Source organism: Ursus americanus, chromosome 18 (genome assembly GCF_024610735.1).
Source record: "Ursus americanus isolate L20-20 chromosome 18, mUrsAme1.1.p, whole genome shotgun sequence".
Lineage (NCBI taxonomy): Eukaryota > Metazoa > Chordata > Mammalia > Carnivora > Ursidae > Ursus > Ursus americanus.
Genome location: NC_142144.1, coordinates 47,794,283 through 47,806,415, shown reverse-complemented (window position 1 = coordinate 47,806,415; position 12,133 = coordinate 47,794,283). Strand labels below are relative to the sequence as shown.

Below are 12,133 nucleotides of genomic sequence, written 5' to 3'. Positions count from 1 at the left end.
TCGGCAGAAGTGCAGATTGAATCAAGACAGTAGTTCTCAGGAAAATGATCATTATGTATTTGAATACTCATCAGAGATACACAAATATTACCCGTTCTAATTTTGACCTGCCATGGAATCTGTGAACTCATTCGCCATTTATTTTTATTTCTTGCCAGGAGGTAAAAAAGTTCTGTTTCAAACTACTTGTTTCTTACTGAATAACTAGCTGTTATTCTTCCTCACTCTAACAACTTCCAAACGTTTGTCAAAAATGTTTTGCAAAATTTGCATGAAGGCGAAAGGACTTTGCATGCATCCGGGCAGACAAGGAGCCCGCACTTAGGAAGCAGGAGAGGGCTGATTAACAAGCGATTTCTACATTCGGAGTCCCCATCCCGACATCCCGGCCGAGGCAGCGACACGGAGCACGGCCAAGGACTCTCTTGGGGCGCTGCAGCGGGGAAAGGACTTCGGGAAGCTCCAGTCGGCGGGTCTCTCTCCAGCTTCAAAGCTCCCCCCCACCCCGCCAGTCATGCGTGGAAATTCCAACTCCCACCGTGGGAACGAAACTTCTCTTCCAGAGTCGTGCATCCCGCCCGGCATTCTCCTCAATGACTTTGAGAGACTCAGCGTCACTTTCCCCGTCTTTGATAAAGCCGAGAGGAGCAGCCGCCACCTGCCTGAGGCCAAGGCAATAAACCTACTCCACAGAGAGAGTCTGAGCCCCGCAAGAAGGAGTGCAAAGCACCGCTCAGGGCTTTTTCCTCCCAGCTCGGTTTCGGCTGCGGACCCGCAGAGCGGAGGAGGAGGAGGGGCTCCAACCGAATAGCGCTGGGACCTCGAGCCCCGCGGGGGTCGCCGCGGGAGGTGGGGGGAGGGGATCAGTGGCCGCGCGGGCTCGGCCCTCCCCGGGGGCGGGGCTCTAACTCTGCCCCGCCCCCGCACCTCCCTTCCCCACCCCTCCCCCACGTCCTTTTCCACCCGCCCCCGCAGTAGGAAAGGGAGAGGGAGGGGGAAAAGGAAAGTGCTGCTCTGTGGAAAGGGGCGGAAGGAGGGGGAGAAAAAAAAGAAAAGGGAACAGAAACATGGCCGTCAGCTGTCGGAGCGGTAGTGCAGCGGGCAGCTCCTAGGCGACCCGCCGCCCGCACGGCCGGATTCGAGAGAGCACCGGCGCCCGCGCGGGCTCGCGTTCCCGGCCGTTATCGCTGCATGCGGCGCCCCTCGAGACCAAGCCCCTGAGGCGGCGCAGGCGCAGATCGGACCGTGGCGGCGGTGGCGGCCGCGAGAGCAAGTCCCCCGCCCGGCTGTGCTGAGGGCGCGCAGGCCGCGAAGCCGGAGCTTTCATGACCCAGGAAGGGGCTGTGTCTGGGTGGCACTGAAGGTGGAGCAGGCGGCAGGTGAGTCTGCGGTGGAGGGCCTTTCGCGGAGGAACCCTGCGCCGCGCCGCCGCCGGGCCCGCGCTCCCGGGCTGCGAGGGCGCCGGGCAGGTAGCCACTCGGAAGGCTGAGTGCCTCTGGCTCGCCTGCGGGGGGTCGCCAAGGAGGCGGAAAGTGGCCGGGGCTGGCGTTCCCGGCCTAGCTTCTCCGCGGTTTCCGGGGGCGGGGAGTCCCCGGAGCCTGCGGGGAGTAATGATGGGGGAGAGGCCGCGCCAGGACTGGCCTCCCAACCCTGTCCGCCCCGGCCGCTGAGAGCCACTTGCCAGGACGCGCGAGGGGTCTGGGCCCCGGGGACCTCCTGCGCGACGGATGTCTGGGAGGGGGTTGGGCGGGGAGGGGGCGGGGATTGGGTTAGAGTGGGTGGAGAGCGAGGGCTGGGGTCTGGAGAGAAGGGTCCAGAGACCGCGAGGGGAGACCTGGGGGCCCGGGGGACCCGGGCAGGTGTCGCAGGTGAATTGAGGACATGTCCTCCTCTGCCTTATCGTAGCTGATCCTCAGGGCTTCCTTGTGGGAGATGACTTTTCGGAAGGCTGGTTCCATTAAACTCCGAGTGACTAAACACAAATAAAACCAACTAATGAGTCCCTAGTGCTGACTTGTGTAGAGAGCTGTAACTTTTCTGCACTGAGGATGCTGTCCTGTCTTTTTTTCTTTTGCTGCTTCATGGACCTTTTTCCCTTCCGTCGCGTCAGAACAAATAGGGAATGACCCAGTTTTTAAAGAGTACCGCCGTCCCATCCCTTTTTGCGTTCGTTTCACACGGAAAAATTTAGGCCAGTTACCGAAGTTACTTGTGCAAATACGAGGGTAAGTGTCATCTCCAGTAACGAACGAACCCTCAGCTGACTTTGTGTTTTTTGCCTAGGAGAGATTGTCAAGCATTGTTACTTGGGAATTTGATTTACTGAGACTGCTTGATTGTGTACAAACTCGTGTTAAGTCTTTTTCCCTAGACCGCGATTTACGGTAGGAGTAGGTGTTCCCTTCCGGTCTTCCGGTTTAGAAGGTGAAGGGTATGGTGAGACAGGGAAGCGTATTAGCACTAAGACGCCAAGTTTTTAATGAATTCTTGATTTGAGGTGAGCGTGTGTATTAAGCTATCCGAAATGAAGAGCATAGTTTATGATGTTCTGTGTACACATACGAGCAAAATCGGTATCAAAAGGAAAACTGTGAGCGTTAAATGTCAGTTCTTGCTCAGTTATAACCCTTAAAAAAACCCTTTTTATTTTCTGCCCTGTTCTTTGCATTACTGTTAAAAAGTTGGTAAACTGTCGTCTTGCTTTGAGATTGGGGACTCAGAAATGAATTTAGATTTCTATTCATGAGGGTGATCTGCGTCGTATAGACTTGCTTTGACTTGCTTTGACTCGAAATGGCAAACTCAGTCCACACTTTGCACTGCATTGGTATCTCGTGTGGCCATTTTGCAAAATAGTTGATCTTTTGTATTACTGATTTTAGTGAACCGGTAACGTGCTAGTTGACTTTGGCCATCCATAGTACCTCACTTAGTGCACTACTGTTTCAGTCTTGTTAATTTGGATAATAGAAAAGCAATGATGCTAGAAATGTTGAAGTCGTATATTGGAGTAATTTACTCTTGTATAATTTGTAAATGAGTGCATCCTGTCGTTGAAAGTAAACATAGTATTTTGTAGTGTAAACTTGAGTTTTCAGCTGAAGAAATTGGCAGTAGAGCTGGTGTGTGGAGACTATTCTTAAAACGCAAATGTTTTAAATTACAAGGAGCTGCAGTGATGTGTAGGCTGTGACAATTCGTGGTGCCAGACTTGGAAGGTTATTTGGTTGAGGTGCTCTCTATAAAGAAACATGTTAAGTATCTTCAGTAAACGCTAATTTGTAGCTATACCCAAGAGATTTTTCATGATAAAGATACATAAAGGCACCTTTGCTCTTTATATATCTTCCAGTTAGGACCAAAACATCTCATATTTTCTTTGGATTCTCCTGCCAAGACAATTACTGATTTTGTATTGGCTTTGCTGCTTAGTTTGAACGTTAGTCTTACCCTTGCAACTTAAGTACAGGTTGTAAAGAAAGAAAAAGAAAGCTGCTGAGTCAGAGGCAGGTTGTTTCATTTGGTCTTTCTGATTTGCAGAAGGGAATTTCTGTTAGAATTTCAATTTCCAATATAATATGCTTGCTGAAACTTAGATAGTAAGGGCAAATAAGCTTTCCTAATACACGAATTAAAATTTTATCTTCTGTCAGCTGGTGCCACGAGTTTTATCTCCTCTTTCATATTGTCAATATGATAGACCTGTAGTGAGTGGAATGCCTTGTTGGGATTGGAGATTGCTTTGTAAGGGTTAAAAGTTGGGGAAAGTTGTACATGGTACAGCTGGTGTAAAGGTGTAGTTTAGCATCAGATTGTAGGAAATTCCAAAATCAGATAGGTTTATTATTTGAAATTTAAAACAGTATTTTTGGGGGAAGAAATTAGGTAGCTTATAAACTTAAAATATTTTTCTACTTATGTCAGTACATAATACATATAAGTAACTGTGATAGAGCTTAATGTGCTACTTGAAAACTTTTTACTGGAAAAGAGTATAACATGATTAAAGGAAATTCAAAAGGAAAAAATTTAACACTCATCTATCTTACATTTTTCTGTATTCTACTTGTATAATGTATTAATTAGTATAATATACTAATCCTATCCATACTTGTATATAATTCTGTGGTTAATATTCATATAATTGTCTTTTTTAAAGATTATTTATTTATTTGAGATAGGGAGCGTGCGTGTGCATGGGGGGGAGGGGCAGGGCGGGAGGGAGAAGCAGACTCTCCGCTGAGCTGGGGGCCCCTCGGGGCTGGATCCCAGGACCCTGAGATCATGGCCTGGGCCAAAGGGAGACGCTTAACCGACTGAGCCACCCAGGTGCCCCATATATAATTGTCTTTTTTAAAAAAAGATTTATTTTAGAGAGAGGGCTTGTGGGTGGTGGAAGGCAGAGGGAGATGGAGAAAATCTCAAGCAGAATCTCTGCAGACTCCATGGTCTTGGGGCTTGGTGTCACCACCCGGAGATCATGCCCTGAGCTGAAATCCAGAGCCTGCTGCTTAACTGACTGAGCCATCTAGGCGTCCCATATAATTGTCTTTTTAAGCATAACATGTTTTCCTTGGTGATGCATATTACTGTTATTTTATGGTTTTATAATAGTCCAAAGTTTTACTGTTTCACAGTGGATTTAACTATTTTTTCTGCCTTTTAACATTTTAGTATTTCACTTTATTACTCTTAAAATAATGTGATAATGAAATCATTTTGGTAATATGATGGTCGAAGCCAAATTACTTTTTAAATTTTTGAAAAAGTAAACATTCTTTAAGTGGTTTTGTTAGCAGTGGGTTATTAGGGCCCCTATAATACAGTATTTAATTGAGAACAGAATTAAAGAAAGATGAAAAACTGTAGATATGTCTGTATGACTTGAATTCATTGAGTAGGTATCAAAATATAAATTCATAATTCTCCCTGTTACTGATTTGCTGCATGTTTCTATATTTACTAATTTTACTTTTAAAATACAATAAGTAATATTCTTATAGGAATTCTTAATTCTTAAACTAATATTGTGGGGCATAAATGTTTCTCAGTATACCGTATTTCAACCAGACCTAATGTTTACAAATCTAGATTTATATAATCTTTTGACTTACAGAAGAATAATTTTATAGGATTTTAAAAGTCTTTGAGTTATTTTAAAGGATTCCTTGAACCTTGTTTTTTATTGTGTATATACAGTTTATATGTATCTTGATTTAGGGAAGCTTAGATCCTAAAAGCATAAATGTTATTAGTCTCTTTTTAATTATAGAAAAAAGAATGTATTAAATAGGTACTGTGCAATCAGCTAGGGATAAAAAGATGAGTAACCTACAGTCTGAATATTAAAGTCTAGTAGGATAAACAGTCTTATAAATATGCATCACAACTACAACATGACAAATGTAGAATAGAGTAAACTTCTCTATAGGAGCAGAGGGAAGTCCCTAACTATTTTTAGTGTGGATTGGAGGTAGTGAATTTACATAGAAGGAGACATTTGATTTAAAACTCAAAAGAATGATATGAAAAGGTACAGAGTAGTGAAAATGGTGGATTTCATTACAATGCAGGTAATGTAGTGTAGGTGCAGGTAGTTCTGGAGGGAAGGAGGGTCTAAGCTGGAGGGGAGAGCAGGGGCGATGTCATGAAGGGTCTTAAAAGCCAAATAAGAAATTAAGACCAAACATTGTGGGGAACGGGAAACCATATAATGATTTTAGGCTGTTAAATATCTTTGGCTCAGTTGCGAAGGATGGATGTGGGAAAGCGGCTTGAGTGAGGCTGAGGGTTCATCAGGAGATCTTGAAGGCATCCAAGGGAGACTTGAGATCAGCAGTGGTAGGGATGGAAAAAAATGAATAGAATTGAGAACTATTATGTGATACAAACATTTTTCTTTGGCTCAAAAGCCTTGTCTCTGTCCTTATCTTCTCCTTGTCCAGTGTGCACCTGTCACACCAACCAACTTTCAGATTTTTTCTCTTAGAGCCCTTGCATATACTGTTCCATTTACATGTTAGTTTTTCTGAGCCAGCTTTCCTGATCACGCTGTCTAGTTAGGGAGATCAGTTAGTATCAGACCACCTAGTTATTTTATTCTGTAGAATTTCTTTTCTTACTTTCCTTCCTCCCTTCATATCTCTTCCCCTTACCAATTTGGTGGTTATATGCGATCTGGCTCCTTTTTATTTTTTGTAAGTGTGGGTCTGTTTCTGGTCTCTCTTTTTCTGTTCCATTGGTCTATATTCTTACACCAGTAGTATATTGTGTTTATTACTATTTCTATATAGCAAACCTTGCAGTCAGGTAGTGTATGTCCTTCAACATTGTCTTTTTTCAACATTGCTTGGGTTATTTTAGATCTTTAGCATTTCATGTAAACTATAGACAATGCTTGTCAGTTTTTACAAAAAGCCTGATGAGAATTGACATCTTACTAATATTGAGTCTTCTGATACTTTAATGTGGTTTATTGCTCCATTTATTTAGGTCCCTTTAGTTTTTCTTGGTAACGTTTTTGTAATTTTTCTTTTGTAGGTCTTGTATATATTTTGTTCATTTTATCCTTAAGTGTTGCATGTTTTTTGAGGCTTTCTGTTGTCAGTGATACTGTATTTTAATTTTTGTTGATAGTGTAAAAAATACAGTTGATTCTCTTGTATATCCTGTTTTGTATTCTGTTATCTTACTAAATTCACTGTTTACTTATAAGAGTTTTTATGTAGATTCCTTAGGATTTTCTTCATACACAGTCATGTCCTCAGAGAAAGCCATTTTTGCTTCTTCATTTCTAATCAGTATGCCTTTTTTTGAGGCTAGATTAATGCTATTCACGAAAAATACAGTGTAATTAAAAATTTTCTAGTAGCCCCACAATAAGAGGCAACAATAAGTCATTAAATGTAATATATTTTTTACTCCACTACCTCCAACATATTATTTACATGTATAGCAGTTTCCCCAGCACTGCCATGACAAATTACCACAAACCATGTAGTCTAAAACAACAGAAATTAATTAATCTCAGTTCTGGAAACTAGAGGTCTGAAATCAAGGTGTCGGCAGGGACTTGCTCCCTCCGAAGGCCCTAGGAAAGTTTCCTTCCTTGCCTCTTCCTGTTTTTGGTGGTTGCTGGCAATCCTTAGATATAGGGCTGTTTAGATTTTCTGTTTCTTTTTGTGTCAGTTTTGGTAACTTGTGTTTTTTAAAAATTTTGTCCATTTCAAATAAGTTGTTGGAATTATTGTTGTGAAAGTATTTATAATATTCCCTTGTTATTTACCAATATACCTTCTTTCATTCCTCATATTGGTAATTTCACCTCTTGCTTTTTTCTTGATTAAGAGATATTGGGTTCTATTGCTATTGCTTGTCCATTTTCAATTTTATTGATTTCTGCTCTTTTATATTTTTATCTACTTTTGGTTTAATTTGCTTTTTTTTCATAGCTTCTTTAGGTGAACCCTTATATCACTGAATTAAAAACTTTCCTCTTTTCTAATATAAGTGCTTAAAGCTATAAATTCTCTTCTAAACATTACTTTAGCTGCATTTCACAAATTAATTTCCTTACTTTCAGCTCAGAATATTTGCTAATTTCTCTTGTGAATTTTTTCTTTGATGGATTATTTGGAAGAGGGTTGTTTAATTTCTAAATACTTGAGGAATTTTATAAGATGTCTTTCTATTACTGATTCCAAGTTTAATTCCATTGTGGTCAGAGAACGTGTTGTGTATGATTTATATTCTTTTAAATTTATCCCAGCTTTATTTATTGGCCAGCATCTTGTTTATCTAGGTGAATGTTCTATGTGCACTTGAAAAGAATGTGTATTTTGCTGTTGTTAGGTGGAGTATTCTATAAATAACAGTTATATCAAGTTGATAGTGTTCTTCAAATTTTATGTATCTTTACGGATTTTCTGTGTACTTGTTCTGTGAGGAGTGTTGGACTTTCTTTAATTGTGGATCTGTTTATTTCTCCTTTCAGTTCTGTCAGTTTGCATATGAAAAGATGCTCAACATGACCCATTATCAGGGAAAAAGAAATCAAAACTACGATCAGATACTACCTCACATCTGTCAGAATGGCTAAAATTTAACACAGGAAACAACAGATGTCAGCGAGGATGCAGAGAAAGAGGACCCCTCTTACCCTGTTGGTGGGAATGCAAAATGTGCAGCCACTCTGGAAAACAGTATGGAGGGTCCTCAGAAAGTTAAAAATAGAACTGCCTTATAATGCCCGGCAATTGCACTACTGGGTGTTTATTCAAAGGATACAAAAATAGTGATTTGAAGGGGCACATGCACCTTGATGTTTATAGCAGCATTATCAACAATAGCCACATTATGGAAAGAGCCCAAATGTCCATTGATTGATGAATGGATAAAGAAGAGGTGGTGTGTGTGTGTGTGTGTATACGTAAATATATATATATGCACACACAGAGAGATATATATATAATGGAATATTACTCAGCCATCAAAAAGAATGAAATCTTGCAATTTGCAATGAAATGGATGGAGCTAGAGTGTATTATGATAAGCGAAATAAGTCAGAGAAAGACATACCATATGATTTCACTCATATGTGGGATTTAAGAAACAAAATAGATGAACATAGGGGAAAGGAAAAAAAAGAGAGGAAGAGGCAAAACATCAGAGACTCTGAACTGTAGGAGACAAACTGAAGGGGATGTGGGCCGAAGGATGGGCTAAATAGGTAATAAGTATTAAGGAGGGGACTTGCTATGATGAGCACTGGGTGTTATTTGTAAGTAATGAATCACTAAATTCTACTCCTGTAACTAATATTGCACTATATGTTAAGTAAGATTTAAGTAAAAACTTAAAATATTAAAAAAAAAAAATGCACAAAAAACCCCCGATTCTATCAGTTTGTGCTCCATATGCTTTGAGGCTCTTGTTGAATGTATACACTTTTAGGATTGTTAGGCTGGATGAATGAATTTTATTATGAGATGTTTCTCTTTATCTCTGTTCTGAAGTCCTCCTTTGCCTATTGTTAATATGGCCACTCGGGATGCCTGGGTGGCACAGTCAGTTAAGCGACCAACTCTTGGTTTTGGCTCAGGTTGTTATCTCAGGGTCATGAGATCGAGCCCTGCATCAGGCTCCACGCTCTGTGTGGAGTCTGCTTGAGATTTTTCTCTCCCTCTCCCCCTCCTATTTGTGTTCTTTCCCTCTCTCTGCCTCTCAAATAAATAAATGAATCTTTAAAAAAAATATGACCACTCATGCTTCTTAAAATGTTAAATGTTTTTGCATGCTTGCACTTTTTTAGAAAGTGGACTTTATTTATTTATTTAAGATTTTTTATTTATTTGAGAGAGAGAGCTCATGCAGCCACTCTGGAAAACAGTATGGATGTTCCTCAGAAAGTTAAAAATAGGACTGCCTTATGACCCGGCAATTGCACTACTGGGTGTTTATTCAAAGGATACAAAAATAGTGATTTGAAGGGGTAGGGGGTTGGAGCAGAGGCAGAGGGAAAAGCAGACTCCCCACTGAGCCAGGATCCCGCCTGATGTGAGGCTCAATCCCAGGACCCTGAGATCATGACATGAGCTGAAGACAGATGCTTAACCGACTGAGCCACCCAGGGGCACCTAGACTTTATTTTTTAGAACAGTTTTAGATTTACAGAAAAGTTGAGAAGGTAGTACAGAGAGTTTTCTATACCTTGGACCCAGTTTCTCCTATTACTAACTAATCTTATTGATCACTATGGTACATTTGTTACAATTAATGAACTAATGTTAATATATTATTATTAATTGAGGTCTATAGTTTATTCAGATTTCCTTAGTTTTTACCTAATGTACTTTTTCTGTTCCAGGATCTTATCTAGACACACCATTACATTGAGTTGTCATGTGTGCTTAGGCTACTTTTGTGTATAACAGTTTCTTAGACATTCCTTGTTGTTCATGACCATGGCAGTTTAGAGGAGTACTGGTCAGGCATTTTTTAGGATGTTCCTCTAGTGGAATTTTTCTGATGTTTTCCTTAGGATTAGAGAAGGGTTATGAGTTGTTGTGAGGAAGATCGAGCACAGAGGTAAATTGCCATTTTAATCACATGTTAAGGATGCCTGCTATCAGCATGATTTATGATTCTGATGTTGATCTTGATTACCCAGTCAAAGTAGTGCTTGTTAGGTTTCTCTACTGTAAAGTTAGTCCCCTCTTCTTCCTTTCCATTGCGTGCTCCTTGGAAGGAAGTCACTATGCTCATTTTACACCTAAGGATTAGGGAGTAACATTCCTTGAGAGCAGAGTATCTGCATAAGTTATTTGAAATTGTTTTGCATGGGAGATTTGCCTGTTTTCCTTAATGTATTATTTTATTCATGTCATTGATTTATATCAGAATGGACTTACGGATATTTATTTTATACTTTCAGTTATAATCCAGTACTACTTTATTTGCTCAAATTGTTACAGTTATTGTTTTTGGCTATTGGGAGCTCTTTCAGTTGGCTCCTGTGCTCCTTTGACATAAAACTCTCAGTGTGGGTTTATACTCTCAGTGTTTATTTTTTGAGCACTTACTTTCTGGCACTAAAAAATGCTCCAGGCTCGTTTTGTGTATTTTCTGTTCCAGTCCTAGACTCAGCCATTTCTTCAAGATATATCGGTTCTTTTGATTGGAGAATAGTGTTATAAACCAAGATCTTGGGGTGGTAGGTGTGCTGATTGCTATTGGGGTGTCATTGCTTCTAGGCCTTCTCAGCTGATTGAGCAAGGAAATATACTTGTGTATATTAACCCATTCTACACATATATTTATAAGTCTATATGTCACCATCCGTATTTATATTAAGCTAAATACGAGTTTATACTGAGTCTCTAATCCATTACTAATGGATTATCATAGTTTTCTCTCCTTACTTTTCTGTAGATTCCTGCTTTGACAGTGAGAAACCTGGCTCTGCTGTCCATCATCTACTAATGTAATTGTTCAGTTCTAGTACACATATATAGCAGTATTGGAATTGTTAACTCATACTCCTGTGGGAAGCAATTTTATCGAGAGTGCCTGTTGGCAGTTCCTTTTGCCTTTAGTTTTAAAGACTCCACTCATTTCTAAAGTTACTTTGGTCAGTATCTTTTTCCTCCAACTCCCTTCAGTGAGTTTGTTTTATACATTTGTAATAGAGTTATGTTCTCTTGACCTACTCCACATTGCTTTGGGGGGATCCCCTGACCCCCTCAATGGTTTTTAAAATTTTTGCCTACATTAAAGCTCACTTTCTATGCTTTAAAGTTCTATGAATTTTGACAAATGAATAATGTCATGTATCCACCATTATAGTGTTGTATTGAATAGTTTTACCTCCATAAAAATCCCCTGTACTCCAACTCTAGAATCCCTTTTGCCTTACTTTAAAGCTTTGGAAACTGCTATCTCTTTTTACTGTTTCTGTAGTTTTGCTTTTTCTGAAATGTTATATAGATGAAATCATATAGCAGTTAGTCTTTTCATATTAGCACCTTTCGTTTTGCAATGTGCATTTAAGGTTCCTTCATGGTTTTTTACGGCTATAAAGCTATAAAGCTCACTGCTTTTTATCACTGAATCATCCATTGTATGAATGTATCACAGTCTGTTTATCCATTCACCTATTGAATGACATCTTCCTTGCCTCCAGTTTTTGGTGATTATGAATACAGCTGCTATAAACATTGTATGTAGGTTTTGCATAGACAAAAGTTTTCAAATGAATTTGGATAAATACCTAGGAGCATGATCGCTGGGTCATATAGTAAGATTACGTGTAGCTTTGTAAGAACTGTTACGCTGTCTTCTCAAGTGGCTGTTCCACTTTGCATACCCATCAGCAATGAATTTCCTGTTCTGTATCCTCATCAGTTTTTGGTATTATCAGGTTTTGTTTTTTTTTTTAAAGATTTTATTTATTTATTTGACAGAGAGAGAGGCAGCGGGAGAGGGAACACAAGCAGGGGGAGTGGGAGAGGAAGAAGCAGGCTTCCCACTGAGCAGGGAGCCCGATGTGGGGCTCAATTCCAGGACTCTGGGATCACAACCTGAGCTGAAGGCAGACGCCTAATGACTGAGCCACCCAGACACCCCAGGTTTTCTT

At 40.5% G+C, this 12,133-nt stretch overlaps 1 protein-coding gene across 5 annotated transcripts in view; it reads left to right on the top strand.

Moving 5' to 3' along the window:
- Nucleotides 1–975: 975 nt before the first annotated feature.
- Nucleotides 976–12,133, top strand: part of DENND4C (DENN domain containing 4C) — a 125,935-nt gene continuing 114,777 nt past the window's right edge. For 4 of the 5 annotated variants that reach the window (XM_045780742.2, XM_087869617.1, XM_087869615.1 and 1 more), the window contains exon 1: nt 976–1,379. The gene's annotated coding sequence lies outside the window, so the exon portion shown is untranslated. Of the gene's footprint in view, nt 1,380–1,798; nt 2,498–12,133 lie in introns of those variants that run through there. The other variant, XM_045780745.2, reaches the window with a different exon arrangement.